The 19,642-nt window shown below is 40.0% G+C and overlaps 1 protein-coding gene across 2 annotated transcripts in view; it reads left to right on the top strand.

Moving 5' to 3' along the window:
• RIPOR1 (RHO family interacting cell polarization regulator 1) overlaps positions 1–19,642 on the top strand; it is a 2,621,322-nt gene that overhangs the window by 188,764 nt on the left and 2,412,916 nt on the right. Inside the window, exon 1 of one of the 2 annotated variants that reach the window (XM_044058660.1) lies at positions 18,641–18,981. The exons of the other annotated variant lie outside the window; for it this stretch is intronic. The gene's annotated coding sequence lies outside the window, so the exon portion shown is untranslated. Of the gene's footprint in view, positions 1–18,640; positions 18,982–19,642 lie in introns of those variants that run through there. 2 annotated transcript variants of the gene reach the window in all.

Raw genomic sequence — 19,642 nt, 5'->3', positions numbered from 1 at the left:
CAAAAGAGAAGTGGTGTCTAGTTTGAGTATTTTGAAGATTGGATTTGTTGGGATGCATGCTGCTAGTGTGTAAAGTTGAGAAGGTGCCGACTGAGAGGGCTGTATGGAATTATTAAGAACTGTCTGGGTTTGGTAAGGAAGGAACTTGTTTGTTATGTCTTTTAAGGTTTCTTTTTGGACGTGCCTATAGTTGCTAATGAAATTTCAGATCTGATGTTGTCATTTTCTTTTGTTCTTCAACTGATTTGGTCACTGGTCTGACCTCAAATCTGGCTCCCACCAACCCAACATACTTCCAGAACTCGTTTGCTGCCATGTTGCTCAGACGTGGATCTCCTTCTCTCGAGCCTTAGAGTGAATTTTTTTAATATTCTGCAGTTGTATGTTTTTTCTAGTTATACTAAATTATATATCTATATCTCTTTTTCACTCTCTCTCACTATCTCCCTTGTCCCCATAAGTTCTCGAGTTCTGCCCATCAGGCTATAATTTTCTTTTTTCCCACTATCCATTTACTGTTGGGTACTCTTTAAAGGGTGTATATCACATTGTCGAACTTTTAAAAGTTCGAACGCCATATGGTCGAAACCATATGATCGAATTTTTAAAAGTTTGAACGTTTCAACGGAGATCACCGTACAGTGCAGAATGGGAAGATTTCCCTTTCTGCACTGTAGTGCAATCTCAGAGTTGGTATATTTAAATAGTGAGGGGTGTGAGGGGAGCAGGGGGGCTTGCCCCCCCTAATTAAACCATTCAGGTAGGTTTTTTCCTTTGCTTTATTTTTTTATTACATTTTTGAACTTTTAAAAGTTCGATTATATGGTGTCGACCATATGACGTTCAAACTTTTAAAAGTTTGATTATGTGATATAGATGCCTCTTTAAATACCATAGCTGATACTTTATCTTTCTTTCCTCTTAATTATTCTCTTTCTGCCATTTAGAAGGTATTTGTAGTTACCATTGTTGGTATTTGTTTACTATTTTTTTCCTAAAAAAAAAATCTATTGCCATTCTTTATCCCCAACTATCTATTTACAATGGGTGATAAGCAGACCAGATTAAAAAATGCATCTCCTGTGGGCATAAGATCTCCAATTCCGATGCCCACAGGGAATGTGTGTAATGTCTGGGTGTGGCCCATTTATACACAGACTATTCTATTTGAGCTGGCTTTAATTCCAGGACTCTTAGCAGATGGAAAAAATACACTGGTCCTTAAAGGTCTTCTTCCCTCTTCCTCTTCTTCTCTAGGAACTGGGGCTCAAACCCCCTCAAAGAAGTCAGAAAAGGGGAAGACTGATTTGATCCCCAAGGATAAAGACTCTAAGAAAAGGTCACTGGACCATTCTACTACACTGGCTCCAGCCACTGAATTGCCTGCCAAGATTTCCAAAAAATTACATCCGACACCTTTGGGTCTGAGCACTTCAAAGCTGAAGTCGCCTGGAATCCTACTCTCTAGATTTTCACTAGAGCCAACCTCCTCTCGACTCCACTCTCCTTTTTTTTTCAGGAAACACGTAGGAGATATTCCAGGCCACCATCAACTATCACCTCTCTTAGGTCCTCCAAAAGCTTGTCTGAAGCAGATGTAGATAGGATGATGAGAAAGTTCCTCAGAGCTCAGATCCAGCTGGCGATAATCCCTTCTCCATCTCCAGTTGGACCCATGAACCTGCCCTCCTCTGAACCAATATATCTCCTTTTCCAATCTGACCCATGGTTTTGCAGCCCTCAAATCCAAGAATCCTAAGGATGCCCTCGTCGGATCTAAAAACAGCTGGTTCTTAGACTCCGACAGCATCCCTGAGTCATCCGGCTCAATGTTTTCATAGTAGGAGGATTCTTGGAGCCAAAGTGCTGATGCTGGATTTGGGGGGGGGTTGATGCTGACTTTGGGGGGGATATAGCTGACTCTGAGCTGTCTTTGCCCTTAGGTGCTTTGGTGCTGGACAGCTTGGGTCCGACTCCTTCTTTGAGGTGGGACTGTTGGAGCTGAAGCATCAGTGCCGGCTCTGAGAGGACTGAGTCAACTCCAATGTTTTCAGAGCCATCTGGCACTTAGGGGCTTCAGCACTGGACAGTTTGAGTCCTACTCCTACTTTGAAGAGGACTTCTGGGGGAGTTCAGAGTTGATTTGCACAGGGGCCTTCACCTCCAGCACTACGGACTTCTGTTTTTCTCGGATTCTCTGCCTTTGAGATGGTGGAGAGGGCTTTCTTTCTACCTAGAGATAGGACACCTTTACCCTCATTGGATCCTGTTTCTATTCCACCATCAGGTTTAAGCTCTGAGCCTCTGACCTCTATTCCACCAGGATAGCTTTCCAGATTTAGCCTCCGGTTATTCCCTAGGGACTCCCCTGTCACTTCCAATACTTCACCAGAGCATGTGTAAGAGGAGACACCTGGATTCCCTTCAGGAATATCTCTGAAGACACTGATTTTGATGAAGAGGAAGAGTCTCCCAGATCTCCATCTGAGGATATTTCCTTCAGAGAAATACTAGAAATGTTAAAGCAAAAAGGTGAATGGTCTTCTGAACCCCCTTCCCAGAAGGAGTCAATGTTTCTGGAGGCCTTCGGGTCTGGCTCAGCTACATCTTGGGTTATCCCTCTGGGTGATAAGCTAATAGATCTGGTCTCATGCCATGAATGGAAAGACTCAAATACTGTAGAGCCAATTCTTAAGCAACCTGACAAAATTTTTAGCCCCCCAAAAAACAGGGCACAATGCAGTAAAGGGGTCCCAGTGGATGCTATGGTTGTGGCAACAGCCACCAAAAAAGAGCTGTCAGAGTAGAGCTCATTTGAGCATCCCCCTAACAGGGAATCTAGAGCCCTGGACAGATTTGGGAAGCATGTCTATCCCTCAGTGACCTTTGCCCTGAGGTTGTTAAATTACTTGTCACATTTTACCAGACTGCAAAGAGATTTGATAAAGGAGCTCTTCAAATCTTTTTCTAGGTCTGTGTCTGTCGAGGACCAAATAAGGATTCTTCACAACTGGCCACTCTACAGTCCATATCTAATGCATCCATGAGTTTGATTTCCTAAACTGCAGAAGGCACCTCAAGTGCGGTAGATCCAGGCATAGCCATCAGAAAATATGCTTGGAAATGCTTGTGTGATTTTGTGGAGCCCTTCTAATCTTCGTTTATCAGTGGCCCATTTGATGGATCTTCTCTGTTCAGCTCAAAAGGGAAGGAAATGCTTTCCAAAAGTAAGCAGGAAGAAAAGACCTTGCCTGCCTTTGGGATCTGTTTCTCTACCCCTCAGAGACCCTTTTCATGGAATAATTGAGGAAGTAGAAACATGTGGTTTCATAATTCCTAAGGTCCTTTTCAAGATTCATGAGGAGATGGTTCTCCCAGAGGTGGGGGTGGAACTCTCAGAAGACACTGTCCTAATGGCAGAGGTGGCCTGCAAAACCAGGGTTTCAGGTATTCCTTCTTGAGTAAACCCTGTCATTGCTCCTGAACGGTTGCCCAGCTGTTTTCTCTGGAGGTGGTGGGGGGACCACCTGTCTCTGCACCTAGAAGCCTGGGCTTCCATCACAACAGATTCCTGGGTGCAGAGGATCATATCCAGTGACTATTTAATAACATTTTCTCAACCCCCTCCCCCCATAGATGGAGATGAGAGCTGTCCTTCTAGCATTGCAAGCCTTCCAAGATGTTCTCCCCTCTGGAACAATTACAATTCAATCAGATAATTTGTCTGTGGTTTGGTACATAAACAAACGGTGGGGGGGGGGGGGTCAGGTCCTGCCCTCTTTGTTGCAAGGCAATAGGCAATTTCTTCTGGACATTTTCTCATTGCAATGCATATACTGGGGAAATCCAATGTACTTGCAGACAGACTACGCAGGTCCATTCTGATACCCTGCAAGTAGTCTCTCAATGTCAAAGTGGTACCAAGAATTTTACGTTGATGGGGCCAGCCATGCTGAGATTTCTTTGCTTCTCACAACAGGTTCTTAACCCTGATCCCTCCTCCAGGGGAGTCACTGAAAGATGCTCTAGTCCACAATTGGTCCCCTGGTCTCTTCTATGCTTATCCCCAATTACCTCTTTTCCCCAGGTTTTTGCAAAAAGCCTGCTGGTTAAAGAGCTCAGTAATTCTCATTGCCCCATTTTGGCCTCAACAAATCTGGTTTCCCTTTCTGTGGCCTCATCTTTTGCATCGACCCTGGACACTGGACCTCAGTGCAGATCTCCTGTCTCATCATACGGGGACATATTAGGCAGCAAGCTGACCGCATGGTTTCTCCAATTCCAGTGATGGCTAGACAGCCCAGGCTTTCTTCTCCAATCTTACATATCCTTTTGCCTTCTCAAATGCATCCACTAGGAGGGTTTACAGAAGTAAATGGAAACGATCTTCTATTTGGGCTCTACAAATAGATTTGGAGCCTCTTTCTGCCTGAACTCCGCAGTTCTAGATTTTTTATCATCCCTCTTCCAAGAAGGGGGGTAGTTTTTCTACTATAAAAGTCCAGCTGGCTGCTATTTCTAATTTTCATTCTGATAAAAAAACATGCTTCTTTGGCTTTTTCTACATTGTGCATAACCTTTCTGAAAGGCACCTTTTTATTTAGGCTTCCAGTTCCAGTTAAGGACCCTGCTCCTCCTTGGAACTTGTCTATTTTACTTCAACGTTTGATTGAAAGTCCATTTGAAACTCCAGGCCCTTTATTCTAAACCTTCATATCTGGTCTTTCATAAGGAAGAAGTGTCTTTATGTACTAATCCTCCCTGTTACCTAAGGTGGCTTCTGAGTCTAACATTAATCAGGTCATCAGTCTCCTGGCTTTCTTCCCAAAGTTTTCCAATAAAGGTGAATATATGCTGCATCTCTTGGATGTACACAAGCAACTTTGATTTTATCTTTATCAAACCAATGATTCAGAAAATCTGACCAATTGTCTCCTTTCTTATAACAGATTGGGCATAGCAGTTTCCAAAGTAACCTTTCCTAAATGGTTGACTGATTGCATATCCTTTGTCTATAAACAGGAAGCCTTGTCCTTGCCTAAGCCACCAAGAGCACATTCAACAAGGTCTATGGTGACCTCTTCAGCCTTTTGGTCAAAAGCTTTGATAAATGATATATGTGCAACTGCGACTTGGTCCAATGCTCATAACTTTATTACTCATTACAAGTTGAACTTAATTTCTAGGAACAGAGTTACATTTGGCTCTTCAGTACTCTGAAATATCCTTCCATGAGGACCACCCAAGGTTCGCTTCATCTAGTTGGGTACTTTGCCCCACCAGTTGAGGAATAAATGAAAATGACAACATTAGATACATTTTCATTCTTCCTCAACTTCCTACCCCCTAACCATTTCCCTTTGCCTTTCTTTCTGGAGGATACCTAAGAGATTTTCCTTGGGAACTCTTTGTTCTTTGTTTGAGCTTCAGTTTTATACCAGCTCTTTCTTTTCTATTTATTCTGTATAGAATAAACTATTGTTTATGGGAGCAGCAAACTTGACCTGATGTACATTAGGTTGGTTGGACATTATAGATAAGGGAGATCGAGAGTTGGATCCATGAACTTAGTGAAACAGCCAAACTGGATCCGAGGTCAGATCTGAGACCTATCAGTTGAGGAAGAATGAAAATGAACAACACATATCCATTGTTATGAGTACATAACTTTTGTTTTTCTTTATCTGTCTGTGTAGAGGAAAACACTGGGGATTCTATAGTGCTTCCTATAAGTTCCTTTACTTCTTTTCAGAAACATTTAGAGTTGTGGAGTTATGCTTACTGCCTATTACTTATGAAAGTCACCCTTGCAGAACTAGTTGTTTTCTTGGCTCTTATCTTTAGCTCTAGGTAATTTTGATGTTACTGAGCATTAGATGCCTGCTGTTACCAAGTTTATTTATTTGTATTTTTACCTGAGTAGAGCACTTATCACAGAATGACAAAGTACAGGCTTAGCCTGGGTTACAAGACACAGTAACAAAAGTATTTATTAGCACAGGAGTTGCATACCATATTCAATAGCCTAAGTGATACATACATACATACAAAAACTGAATACTCAACTTATGCACATATTTACAAAAAGGTAAAGGAAATAGACTGATAGGAATATACTGGTTAAGTAAGTTGGTAGGAGGAAGTGAGAGACGTTGGAGAAGAAGTGAGATAGGATATGATTTGTTCAGGGTATGCATTCTGTAGAGAGTGAGGTATGAGAATGTGGGTGCAGGGGCATTCTGTTAAGGTTAGTGGTTTATATGACATACTGAACAGTCATGCAGTTGCATTCTGACTGTTTTAGTAGAAAACACTTGAGTTGAGGCCCAAAGAAAGAGCAGTCTGAAATTTGAACTAATCTCTGAGAGAGTGACTACCATAACTTTGAAGCTAGGACTGAGAAACTGTGTCTGGAAGAATGTCATTTGATAAAACGTGTTTGCAGTGATGGGCCACCTCTGGCTTGGCTTCAGAGGTTGTAGGTTGAATATGTAGTAATAATTTTCATTCTGAGTGGACGGGGGTATCTTAGTGGACTCATTTGAAAAGTTGGGATCCAAGGAGATAATTTCATTATCATCAACCCCCTTTTTTTCATTTTTTACATAGGGTCAAGGGTGTCATGTCAGGTGTCACCATCTCTCTCTATTCAATGCCATTGTCCTGCCTTCTTTGACACTCATGCCTGAATGTCATAGGTCTTCTCTCATGCAATCCAAACACTTCTCTGCTGGATATCATTGTTTCTTCTTTTCTTCTTGTCTGTCCCAAATCTTCTTCAACAGATTGTCTTCTGCTTTTCTGCACATGTGCCTGAACCACCACAATCTGTTCTCTTCGATCTTTTCTGCAACTGGAGCTCCTTTGGCTTCTGCTCTTATGCCCTCATTTCTTTGTCTGTCCCACAGAGTGCATCCAACCACCTATGTCAGTCACTTCACTTGCATCACCTCTAGCTTCTTTAACTGCTCTGCCTTTACTGCCCAGGTTTCCATACTATACATTAATACTGGTTGCACCACTGTTTTTACACCTTACTTTTCAGCTTCTTTGGCATTCTTCTACATATACAACACCTGTCACTCTGTGCTAGTTGACTGCAGCCCCTCTTATTTTAGCTTTGACCCCCTCATTCAGTATTTCCTTCTCCTCAACTACCCCTCCCAGATACTTGAAGTTGTTAACCTGTTCCACTATTATCCTTTCTATCTCAATTCTCAGCTTCTTCTCAACTCCACCTTTGCTGCCATTATAACTGTCTTATCTGCACTCAGTTTCATCCCATGTGTCTTTGGTTTTGCATTCCATTACACTGTCCTCTGCTGAAGTTCATGCTGAGAGTCTGCTTGTAATGCCACATCATCTGCAAACAGCAACTTTGTTGATCTGTTCCCTCCAGCTGGTTTGTAGTCCATTACCAGTATGAACAGCAGTAGGCTCAGAGCTGAATGCTGGTTCACACCCATTCCCACTGAGAGCCCCTCTGTGAGACCAAACACTGTTTGTACTTCAGTCATTGGGTCCTTTCACATAGCTTGCACTAATTCTGTTAATGTTTCTGGGACATCTAGGAATGCCCAGTTGGACTCTTTCCTCATCTCTAGCTTCTTCTCAACTATCTGTCTCACTGCAAGCATCCAGTCAGTTGTGTTGTATCCTGATCTGAATCTGAACTGCTCATCTCCCATCTTACTTTCTGCATCTCTGTATATCTCTTTATCAATCATCCTCTCCAGAACTTTCATGCAATGTTACAGGAGTTTGAAACCACTGTACTGCCCACAGATGTGAATGTCCCCTTTGTTCTTGAACACTGGCACTAATTTACTTATTCTCTAGTCATCTGTGATATGCCTTTCTTTCCACACTGCTATGTGTACCCTCAGGAGCCATTTCTCCCCTATATCTCCCAGAATCTTTATCCTTAGTGATGTTCTCACTTGTTCTGTGGTGTGTTCCTCCTCTTCTCTCATCGTAGGCTGTGTTTGGAGAAGTACAGCTTCTGTTGGGTTTTCTTCATTCATAAGCTGCTGGAAGTACTCCTTCCTTCTGCCTTTGATGTCCTGTGGGCTGGTGAGCAGGTTGTTGCTATCATCCCTTATGAAGGGTATCTGACTATCTTTATCTTTCTGTCTTTGCCTTGCAACATGATACAGTTTCTTTGCGTCATCTACTGACTTACTTTCCAGAAGCTGGTAGACTGCCTCTGATCCCTTGTTCTTTGCTACAGCAACTCCTTTCTTAGCTTTTTTGTTAGCCAACCAGTATTATTTCCTAGCTTGGACTGTATTTTCTATTTTCCTGTATTCTGCCAATCCTTCTTTGTTTTGATGACTTCCTGGATTTCTGTATTCCACCACCAACTTTCCTTATGTACCTTATTTCCGTACCTGGCTCGGCCACATATCTGTTCTGTAGTCCTCACACATGCTATTTTGAGGTGCTGCCATTCTTCTTCATCTCCACCTATTTCCTCTTCTTTAGGTGTAATTCCTTGAACTAATGTGTTTTCTATCCAGTCAGCTTCGAGGTATACAGCCTGATCTCTGTTGTTCTTAGAGTCTTCTCTGACCAATGCTTGCAGCTAATTTTGGCAACCAGTGGTTTATGCTGTGAGCTGTTTCACTGAGGATGACTTTGGAATTACTGACTCTACCCCAGTGCCCTTTCCTTACTAGGAAGAAGTCTACCTGAGTTGCATGTTGGCCATTCTTGTATGTGATCTTGTGACTGTCTCTCTTTCTGAACCATGTGTTAGCTACTATTAAGCCATTTGCAGGACAGAAGTCTAGAATGGCCTCTCTCTTTATTCTTGTTGCTCCCACCCATATGGACCCAGGCAGTCCTCATATCATGTTTTGTCTGTCCCAATATGTCCATTCAAGTCACCTGTTATTAATGCAAATTCATGTTGCCCTGCTTTATGTAGTAGGTCCTGCAACTGCTGTCTGAATGCACTCTTTTCCTCACTGTGACTACTGCTCTACCATTAAGCTGGAGTCTAATTGCCATGAGTCTGTCACTAATTCTAATGACACCCCTCACTGTCTTCTAAAGCCAGGTAATCCCCTCACACCATTTCTAGCTTGTCCTCCTCCTGAGTAGTTGACTCTGGGTCCCAAACCAAGTGGCTTTGCTGCACTGCCCTTCCATCTTGTCTCCTGGTTACTTAGGATGCCCAGCCTGTCCTTACCATCATGTTATTCACTTCCAAGTTGTGCCCTATCACTGAACCTACACTGAGTGTAGCAATTCTTAGTTCATGTTTTGCAGGTTGATTGGTTTTACTTCCAGCTTTCACTCAATAGAGCTATCCCAGGTAACTGAGCACCATCTGGCAAGTAGTTTATTGACCTAGGGCTGCTGGCCCGTGTCAGTGGGGGCACATACACCCCTCCCACTGTTAGCATGGATCCCTGGTGTAGGTCAGAGTAGGCCAGTTCTTCAGTCCACTTATCACCAGCAAATACCCATGCCCATTTGACATTAGTCAACATGACTGAATCACCCACGGCCATATTTTTTATACTGTTGAGTGTCTAACATTACACACTCCCCACAGTACAACAGATATAAACCCCCTCCAATAAATCACTTAACACAAATCATTGACACCAGGTGGAAACAGTGCCGAAGTTTGATAATCCAACCACGTTCTTTCTTGTTTAACAAAATATGCCATCCCATTTTATTACAACCACCAATATTTATATGATCAATTACTATGAATCTACATTTAGCAGTAGAATGTACAATAGAATGTTTATACAAAGCATTTGTCATACGTTTATTACGAATATCACTTAGATGTTCATAAACCCAGCACTTAAATTGTCCTGAAGTCTGTCCCACATAAAATGCTTTACAAGAACATTCTGCCAAATATATCACCCATTCTGTTACACAGTTCGCAAAACAGCAAATATCAAATACATGAGAAGTACTGGGAGAAGAAAATTCTTTAGGTTTTTACCATCACCCCACATGCTGAACAGTTACCACAAGGGAAGCATCCAACTAAAGGTTTTCCTTTCAATGAAAATTGTTTGCTACCACCCCTAGCAGAATTTCTTTTAAAATGGTTCAAGCAGTTTCCTGTTGTTTTACCCCTATGATAGGTAAACTTACATCTCAATGGTAACCATTGTGATAACCTATCATCCAACAATAACGTCCCCCGATGATGCTGTACCAGTTCACAAAACAACCTACTATTGCTCCAATAGTAACCATACAAACAGTTGCGTCACCTTTGTCTCTAACCTTATAGGTTAATACATTTTTTCTAACAATAGACCCAGCATGTTCACGAGCCCGCTGTATCACATTTATACCATAAGCCCTCGCACAAAATCTTTTGGTAAGATCATCAAATTACCTTCCATGGTTTTAATGATTTTAACATACAAAAATGAAATCTCATGTAAATGATAATGAGATGTAAATTGTAGCCCCCACTTATCTTCATTTAGGTATTGTAGAAACTCATTTAAATATATCACATCAGATATCCACACAAGCCAGCAGTCGTCTAAATATTGTCTCCATATGTCAGTTTCAGAAATATATTATGGTTAGTATCATATATCAGATGTTCTTTCACATAACCCATAAATAGGTCAGCATAAATGGGGGCAAAAGATGCCCCATAGCAGTACATTTTAGTTGCAAAAAGCACTCACTGTTGAAATAGAAGACATTCTTTGTCAACACATGCTCAGTTAGACAAAGTAAAAATGTGTTGAAACCCAGGCTATACAAATTAGCCCTATTCAGTTAAAACACAACTGCCAACAAACCTGCCCAATGGGGGATATTAGTATATAATGCCTTAATATCTAAAGTACACATATACCAAGTAGCATCAAGCAGCATATCATTCACAATATTAAGAAACTGTGCAGTGTCCTGTATGCGGGCTCATACATATATTAATAAGGGTCTTAAATACTGTGTAAGAAAAACAGACAAAGGTGCCGTCAAAAATCCATGTCCACCAACTATGAGTCTACCCGGAGGATGTAAAGCATCTTTGTGTATTTTTGGTAGGATATAAAAATAGTGGGGAGAAGGATCTGACACCACAAGATGATACATTGTGTGCTTACTAATAATCCCCTCATCTCTAGTCAAAACAAAAAAATCATCAATTTCTTTATTAAACTGTAATGTTGGATCCAAAAACATCTTTTGATAAAATTGTGCATCCATTAATTGTGTGGTAGCCTCCTGAACATACACAGAGTATTCCCAAGTTACAACCGCTCCCCCTTTGTCAGCATGTGTAATGACTTAGTCACATTTCCACTGCAGACCTTTTAAAGCAATGGTTTGTTTAGCTGAAAGATGATTATTCCCTTTCTTATAAAATAAATTAAAATGTAAATCTCTCAGCATCTGCTGCTGAAAAACCAAGACATGCTTATTCATTGGTGGAGAAAAAGAAGAGAGTTTAAATATAAACTGTTTTTCAGTCAAGGCAACATTTCCAAAATATAACAATAAATTAAATTTTCTACAAAAATGACACATCATTTACAAATATTACTTCTGACACTGCATAAGTCGGCACAAACCCCAGTCCCTTGTTTAGCACCTCAGTCTCAGCAACAGTCAAATGGGTGGATGAAACATTATGAACAGCCGATTCTAAATTTATTTCGGCATTATCAACCGAAATAATGTTTCTAGTATTTCTCCATCTTTTTGCATGCTTACGTCCAGCTCTCCAGTGTTTCTTAAGGGGTATTTCTTTTTTGCCCTTTGTGATTCACCAACAATTTCAATGTCTGTATCAACTGTTGAAGAAGGCTGTTCAGCCGATGACTCAAAATGTCTATCAGATTTTTTCAAGATGGATCTCGATCTCTTTTTGCTGTTATATCGTTCCCTATTAAAGCCACGATCCCCAGGTGATGTATTCCTGTCCCAAGCAACTTAACAATCTTATGAGCAGTAAAAGCTTTTCCATTCATATAATCTCCAGAGTCATGCTTAAATTTTTTTATTTTTCTGGCTTGCAGCTCGCTCTCATAAGAAGACACAGTACTGTTTACCATAACCATCATGTCCCATAAATATTTTAATTTGCTCCACCGCCTGCATAACTTTGGTAAACAGTTTATTAACCCATCATTCATAAAATGCAGCCAGTACATGTAGAAACAACATTGAGGCCATCTGTTGTGCTTTAGCCTACTCTTGTAATAACATATCATCCATCTCATAAACCATAGGCTGTATATATCTATATATATATATATATATATATATATATATATATGTAGTCCCCGTGGACTAAATTACTTAGCCTCATAAAATTTTAACAGCTTCAGATGCCATACATAAGCCCGTAATTTCTTAACTAGCCCAGTCAGCTGTTCAAAGGCCCCAACACAACCAGAAGCCATAACAGGTTTAGTATCTTGAATATCCATGTTTAGGGAAACAGTCTCAAAAATATGCAAGTCATTTTTATCAGACACCAATCCAGAGAGCACTGCTTGTAAATCATTGTTTTGTATATTCTCCATCAAAACCAACCCAATAATCCAAAAGTATAAAAAAACACCAAACCTTGAGGTGCCGAGCAAAGGAGAGGGTTTGCAGTAACTACTCCAACAGCGTGCACACAATGAACAACAGTACAATCCAAAAAGCATTCAAGTACAGCAACCGTGCATGGCCAAAAAGTCAAATAATCAAAAACCACAATGGCCAGCACAGACACCAGTGTAATATCTCATATTTTTATTGAAGAAATGCAGCAAACATCCACACCAGCATACCTGTTTCGGCAAAGCCTTCCTCAGTGCTGTATAAAACATTACACACTCTCCACAGTACAACACATATAAATCCCCTCCAATAAATCACTTAACACAAATCATTGAGACCATGAGGATAATGGTCATCATAATAGATGCCAAAAGCAGTTGGTTTATACAGCTTTTCCCCCTAGATGACACCATGTAGAGTCTGTGCTGCTGCCCATAGCTCCATTATTTGGAGAGTCTGAGAAAGAAACACTCAGCATTTTTTTTTTTCCTCAGAGGTGGAAGAAACTCGACAGAGACACAGGGGGAACATGCAAACTCTAAACAAGCACTGGCCGAAGGTCATGGGGTAACTGCATTCCATTGATGTACCTGATTGGCCCTCCCCTCATCTCAGTTGTTTCTCCAGCTACTATAGCCTCATTTCAAGCCAAAGTCATTGCACCCCTGTCTAAAATCCTTGAAAGATGTGTACATCAACTTCTCCACTATTTCTTACAAAGTAAGTTAATCACTGATATACAATATGGATTTCGGCCAGAACACAGCACCTCCACTGCATTACTATCCTTTACAGACACTGTCAGTAAAGCTTGTAACTCTAACAAACTTGTATCTGCAGTATTTCTAGATCTATCAAAAGCCTCTGACATGGTCTCTCACAGTAAACTCCTCAATCAACTTTCCACCCTGGGTCTGTCATCTCCATCTATTCAGTGGTTCTCTAGTTACCTTGCCAATAGGCAAGAAGCTGTAAAATGACAAGCATCTATCTCTGAATACCTTCCCACTTCCACAGGAGTCCCCCAAGGATCCATCCTTGACCCTCTACTATTCAATATTTTTATCAATAACCTACATTCATCAACTTATGAAGGCACTTTAATTCAATATACAGATGGTTCTACCATCATCTGCTCTTCAAACACCTTAACCCGCCACCAAGAAATCACTCAACAAGCTGTCATCTCCATTGAAACCTGACTTATAAGAGCACAACTCCTACTCACTCTCCAAAAAAAAAAAACTCCTCTTTACCAGAAAACCTCACACCCCTAACAAAGCATCTTTCAAAATATTTTTGTTGAATGGCACTAAAATTGAATTTGTCCACCATACCAAACTACTAGGAGTCATAGTAGATTACAATCTTAAATTTGACCTGCACATCTAAAGCAATATAAAAAAACATCAAAAACTAGGCATGCTGTAGAGAAACAAACATTTTCCGAGCACACCCACAAAAATTACTCTAGCCATAACCTGTCTTCTGCCCCCCCCCCCCCCCCACACACACACACACACTCGGTGGAGCACCAATTCTAACCAATTTATACTCCTCCATAAAAAAACAAACAAACATGAAAGCTGCTACAATAAAACTGTGTGTTACTAATTCATCTTAATTTACCCATCAATGTAAAGTTCTGCATGTCCCTAGCTGCCTGGAAATCTCCCTCCACCTCTCTTACATTCAACTTACATAAAATCATACACAAACCATTAGCTTGCCAAGCTCTTACCCCTTTAATCAACATATATTTCCTTAAAAGAACTCTTGGAGTAGAAAACAAACAATTTCTCACTATAAATAAACCAAATAAATCCACAAGCCGATACTTGTACTCAATAGCAAAAAAATGGAACTCCTTACCTCTTACTACCAGAACTATTTCTAACCTACCCACCTTTAAATGACCCCTAAAAGAATACTTTACAAAATTGTGGACCTGCTCCTGTGCCAATCCTGGCTGAACTTACTCACTATACTTCCTGCACCCCCTTCAACCTAAATCACACTTCATAACCTCTCCAGCCTCTTACTCCACTCATTTCTTCTGTTTTTCCCACTACCTTACCTTATCTACTTCATCTCTGCAGACCTTTCCTCTACCTCTTTCTCTTTCCTCCCTACTCACCTAAGCTACTTGAAGTCACCCTACCCTGCACTCTTCTTATAATCTCCTTCTTTCCATCCTTCTTCCATCTATAACCATAATATAAACATCTCTCATACTACGATATCACTCAATTTCCCCTCACTGACTCTAATCATGTAATTGTGCAAATATCTTATTAGAATTGTCTCAGGCCTTATTTATCCCATACTAATTTCTCCAAGTTTTTTGAGTTTCTAATACCATGATAGGAATGGACTCCATTCCTAAGTCAAAGTATGATTAAAGTTCATGAAATTAGTATCGTTTCAATCTTTGATGTTAGCTAGAAGTGCTCTTCTCAGCACTCGCAATGCGTCCAGCATTGATTCCTTTTTGCAATTCTTACCACGTTAGTACGATTGTAAATTATTTTTTATGACCTGTTGCTCCTACTACTATTGTAACTGTCTGAGTATGCTTCTTCCACATTGCCCTGTAGCATTGCCACCTATCTGTTTTGGATTATCTGGAAATCAAACCGATTGTCCGGTAATCTGGAAAACACAGTACAAACTCTGGTATTCTGTTTAAAAAAAAAAAGAAACAAGACTATACGAGTTAATTAAATCTTCAGGTTTACTGTGATTTTTTTTTTTTTTTTTTTACAGAAAAGCATGGTAAATCGGCAGAAAAAAAGTATCCCAGAAGGAAAAAGTGGGCATTCCTCCTCATGTTAGGTGGTGATGATGTCACAAAATGAGTGGAAAGTGGGTGGGGGAGATGGGAGGAGTCAAGTGGTGGTATGGGAGGTGTTAGGGGTGTGGCCTTGGTCCAGTTTATGCCACAACAAAAGGTGGCAACCCTATTGTCCTCATTTCTGCCTGCAAATCCTGGTATTTTATGACTGTGTCTCTCTGCACGTAAAACACTGTAGTCACTAGGTGTTGTAATTTCAGTGATTAATGTTACTTTTGTCTTCTTTTCATTAGCTACTATATCTGCTTTTCTCACATCTATTTTTTCAACTGTTGGTAATGGGTGATCTCATGTGATATAAACTTAATCATTTTCTATAATGATTTGTAGCTCATTTTTCCAATGCTTCTCGGCTACTTCATTATTATCATGTTTGCACAGTCCCCAATGCAACAGTCTTGCCACATTATTATGCCTTTCAGTATACAGTACTTCTGCCATTAGTATATCACAACCAGCAACTCTTTCCAATTCTGTTTTACAAAACCTACAATTTGTCTTTTTCGCCCACATGTTCAATGGATTTTGTAAACCAATGTGTACATAGTCCACTATATTGGGCTGCCAGTATTAACCTTTCAGCTTTTGGTTTCAATTCACCTCTTCTTAGCCATTCCTGTGTTCGATCCTGATCAACGTGAGGTTGTTTCAAGGGTTTCCTATACTTGCAACTATATTTATGCATTTTGAACATTTTTTGCTTTCGCATCTGATCGTTCTATTATATTATTTTTTTTTGTTTTGTTTTTCCACATTCAATTGCTGCCTGATTTTTGTCTACTTCTGGTTTAATTTCCATTCCTGCTTAAAACTGATATGTTTCTGCTAAACTAAGCAAGGAAGTCATCTTACACTTATTCTCCTCATAATTAAAAACTTTCACTGCTATTTTTTTTACTAATCTATATAACAAATAATATGACTATTAAGTTTTTCTTCACATTTTTCTCCAAATTATTGCTTTTCATAGCACTATACTATGAAACATGTTCTATGTATTCTTAATTACATTTTTCACTCTTATATTTTGTAGTGTAACAATTACTTTGTGATTTAAAATATCTGTAATTAATGTTTTGTAGTGTAACATGATAGTTTGTGATTTAAAATATCTGCATTTAATTTTTCAAAGATTGTGATTGTGGAGCTTTTCTCTCTGGACCTTCATTGAAAATGGGCATTTTCTGGTCCAGTCAGACTTTCCCAGTAAAAAAAGGTAAAATAAATAAGTATAGAAGTATATGGGTGCATATATGTATATGCATAGCATATCTCTCAACTGTACAGATTTTCATAGAATATCCAGATTTTTGATTAATATATTTGGTCTGTTTCTTATAAAATTGTTGTTTTCTAGAAAATCATTGGCAAATCATTGAGGGTTGAAGTCAGAAAATAATGACAGACATTTGAGTTTCAGACTTCATGTTGTTGTTGTTGTTTGTCTTTCGGCTTTTTCCCGGTAAGGGGTCGCCACAGAGGAACTCCGGTCCGCTAGTGATTGGCAGTAGATTTTTTTACGAAACGCTGAGGTGCCAGCTCGACGCCCAACCTTCAACAAAGGCATGCCCATTTACGCACGCATGTCTTTCGAACGCTACCCAACCGCGGGGAGGACATGCAGACTCCACACAGAAGGCACTCCCAAACCAAGCCGAGAATCGAAGGGGAGAACCTCTTGCTGTGAGGTAACACCGCGGCAGTGAGTTTCAGACTTCATATCCTTTAGAAAAATTCATGCTAATGCAAAACCTGTTATTCTACCCAACTTTCTAAGTTTGTAAGAGCAATATTTAAAAAGTCCCTATTTTGGGGCCTTTGTTCCCCCATTATTTATGACTTTGTCCAGATTTCCTGCTGTAAGACGTTGAGAGGTATAAGTATAGATGCATAATAAGTATAAATATCCACACACGCGTGTGTATCTCCGTTGTTGTACCCACTATACTGAAAAAAAAACGTAAATGTCTTATTAATGTGAATTGAAAGTGTGTAATTTGTGTATGTATTTTTCAGACCTATGCTAAATTTGTACTTGGCTTACATTACCTAAGCATAATCTCAAACAACTAATTTACTGATGCGCTCAGGTCGCTGCTTTGATTTAACTCCTGTCTCAGGTTTATTACCTACATTCTGTGTCGCAAAGAAGGAGGCTATGTTATTTTGAGAGCTTTTGCATTTGCCATATCTTCAAAGAACTTCTGTCCGCAAGGGGAGGGCACTGGTAACCCCAAGCAATGAAATTCATGCGTCCACCCTTTTGCCTCATATTATTTGGCCCCTTCTTCATACAATTTATGTTTTTCTGTCAAATCATTGAGGACTGAAGTAATTATAATGACAAACATTTGAGTTCAGACTTCATATCCTTCAGAAAATGCATGCTAACGCAAATCCGATTATCCTAGCAAGTTTCTAAGAGCAATATTAAAAATCTGCCCGTATTTTGGAGGGCATTTGCCCACCATTATTTTTGGCTTTGTCAAGATTTCTTGCGCTAGGAGGTTGGGCGGTATGAATGTAATTTATTAACCGTTATGTTATCAAATGGATAACGTATTAGAAGTCACAATCGCTGCTGTACCTCGGCTCGCTGCATACCTCCCAAGTGTACCTCATTACGAGGAACATACCTCATTTGGGGTCTTAAAAAGTTCATGTTCCTCGAAGTTCCACATTGAAAGACTCTGTCACACAATCAGTGTTAGGATTTTTTTAAAGTGAAATCCATTGTAAATAGAAATTAATTGTATTAATTCATTAAAAGATCTTCTTTATAAGTAAAATCAGCATATTTTAACCATGCTTTTTAACCATGCTATGAGAAGATGTTAGTAAACCATTAGTATGTGTTCCACATTTTGCCCATTTATTCCACATTATGAGGGCTAGTGTTCCTCATTTTGGACATGGAAGGTTGAGAGCTATGGCTCGCTGAAAAGGAACAGAAGCATCCTCCTGCTAGGCAGCTGCGCGCTGGGTAACGTACACAGGGTCAAATTAATGGGCATAAACTAAAGTCTGCCAAAAGTCAAGAAAACATTCTATTTTTGAATATCTTCTTGGATCCACACACAAAAAAAACAACCTGTCACACGTGTACCGTTTGCACTTTGTTTTCAAAGCAGCAGTCTTCTGTGAGGTAAAAAAAAAGCCTAACTGCTAAGGAGTAAAGATTAGCCTGCAAGCCTGCGCTCCCCCTCCCCCAGTGTGGGTTTGCGTGTGCACGTGCGCGTTCCAAATCTCTTCTCAGAACCTAGTGGAGCCGCTTGCGTTCGCGGAGCTTAGCTGGTACCTCTGTTATTGTAAGAGGTGCTGGACTGACTGGATGATTCGACTTGGCTTTGGTAACGTGGACGGTTGGATGGCGTGCTTTTGTATGATCTCTTTTTCCTGCTTCGTCTTGACGAGGAATTTATAAAAGTTTTTAGACTTTCTGATCGGAATACTGTTTTATTTTAAGCGGTTGGAGAGTATAAAGAAGAAGGGCAAGACTGCAACGTCGTGGATGTATTGAACTGTCAAAAGGCTTGGATTTCATTTGTTTGAAGCGGCACTGCAGTCATGTAAGTAGTGGCATCATCGTCCCTTGAGGCAGTGATTAAGATGTTTTTCTGTTTATTTAACAAGATAAACAGGTGGTCGCGAAAGGGGTGTCAACTTTTTAAGAGTAGATGTTTCAGGCAGCAAGCGGCAAATAATACTTCAGCGTGATTTGTCGTCACTGGTAAACCAAATTTCGTTGTGCAGACTAATCCCTGATTTTACTTTCCGTTTGCTTGTTAAAAGGGTATTTTATTTACTTATTTGTAAATTTGGCGATATAGGTCAGGTTATACGATTTTTTTCCAGTGTGCGTAATGAAAGTAAAGCTTTAAAACATATTGACTGTTTAACAAAGTCATTCACCGTAGCCATCGGAGAGCTCCTCCTTATGCTCTTCCCTAGAGGTGGCCAGTTCTGCTAATGAAACAAGTGGCATATGGTAAATTAATATAGGCACCCGATGCTTTAGGGTACCCTTGATAACCTGGGGCTGTTTTGTTATGGCCCTGCACCACTTGTCTTTTTGCACTTTATCTGTCATGCTTGATCTGTTAGAGTCCTGCATTTTTTTTGCTCATGATTTGAAAGCAAGAATAAAACATTGTTTGTGTAGGTTTTGGCTTCATGTGATTATTCAGAAAGCCTTGTACTTGCATTTTCCAGTATTTTTTTCTTAAGAAA

This window comes from Protopterus annectens, chromosome 16.part0 (genome assembly GCF_019279795.1).
Source record: "Protopterus annectens isolate FY-2018-M chromosome 16.part0, PAN1.0, whole genome shotgun sequence".
NCBI classification, from domain to species: Eukaryota; Metazoa; Chordata; order Ceratodontiformes; family Protopteridae; genus Protopterus; species Protopterus annectens.
The sequence above is the reverse complement of the archived record's forward strand: the minus strand, read 5'-3'. Positions and strand labels throughout refer to the sequence as shown.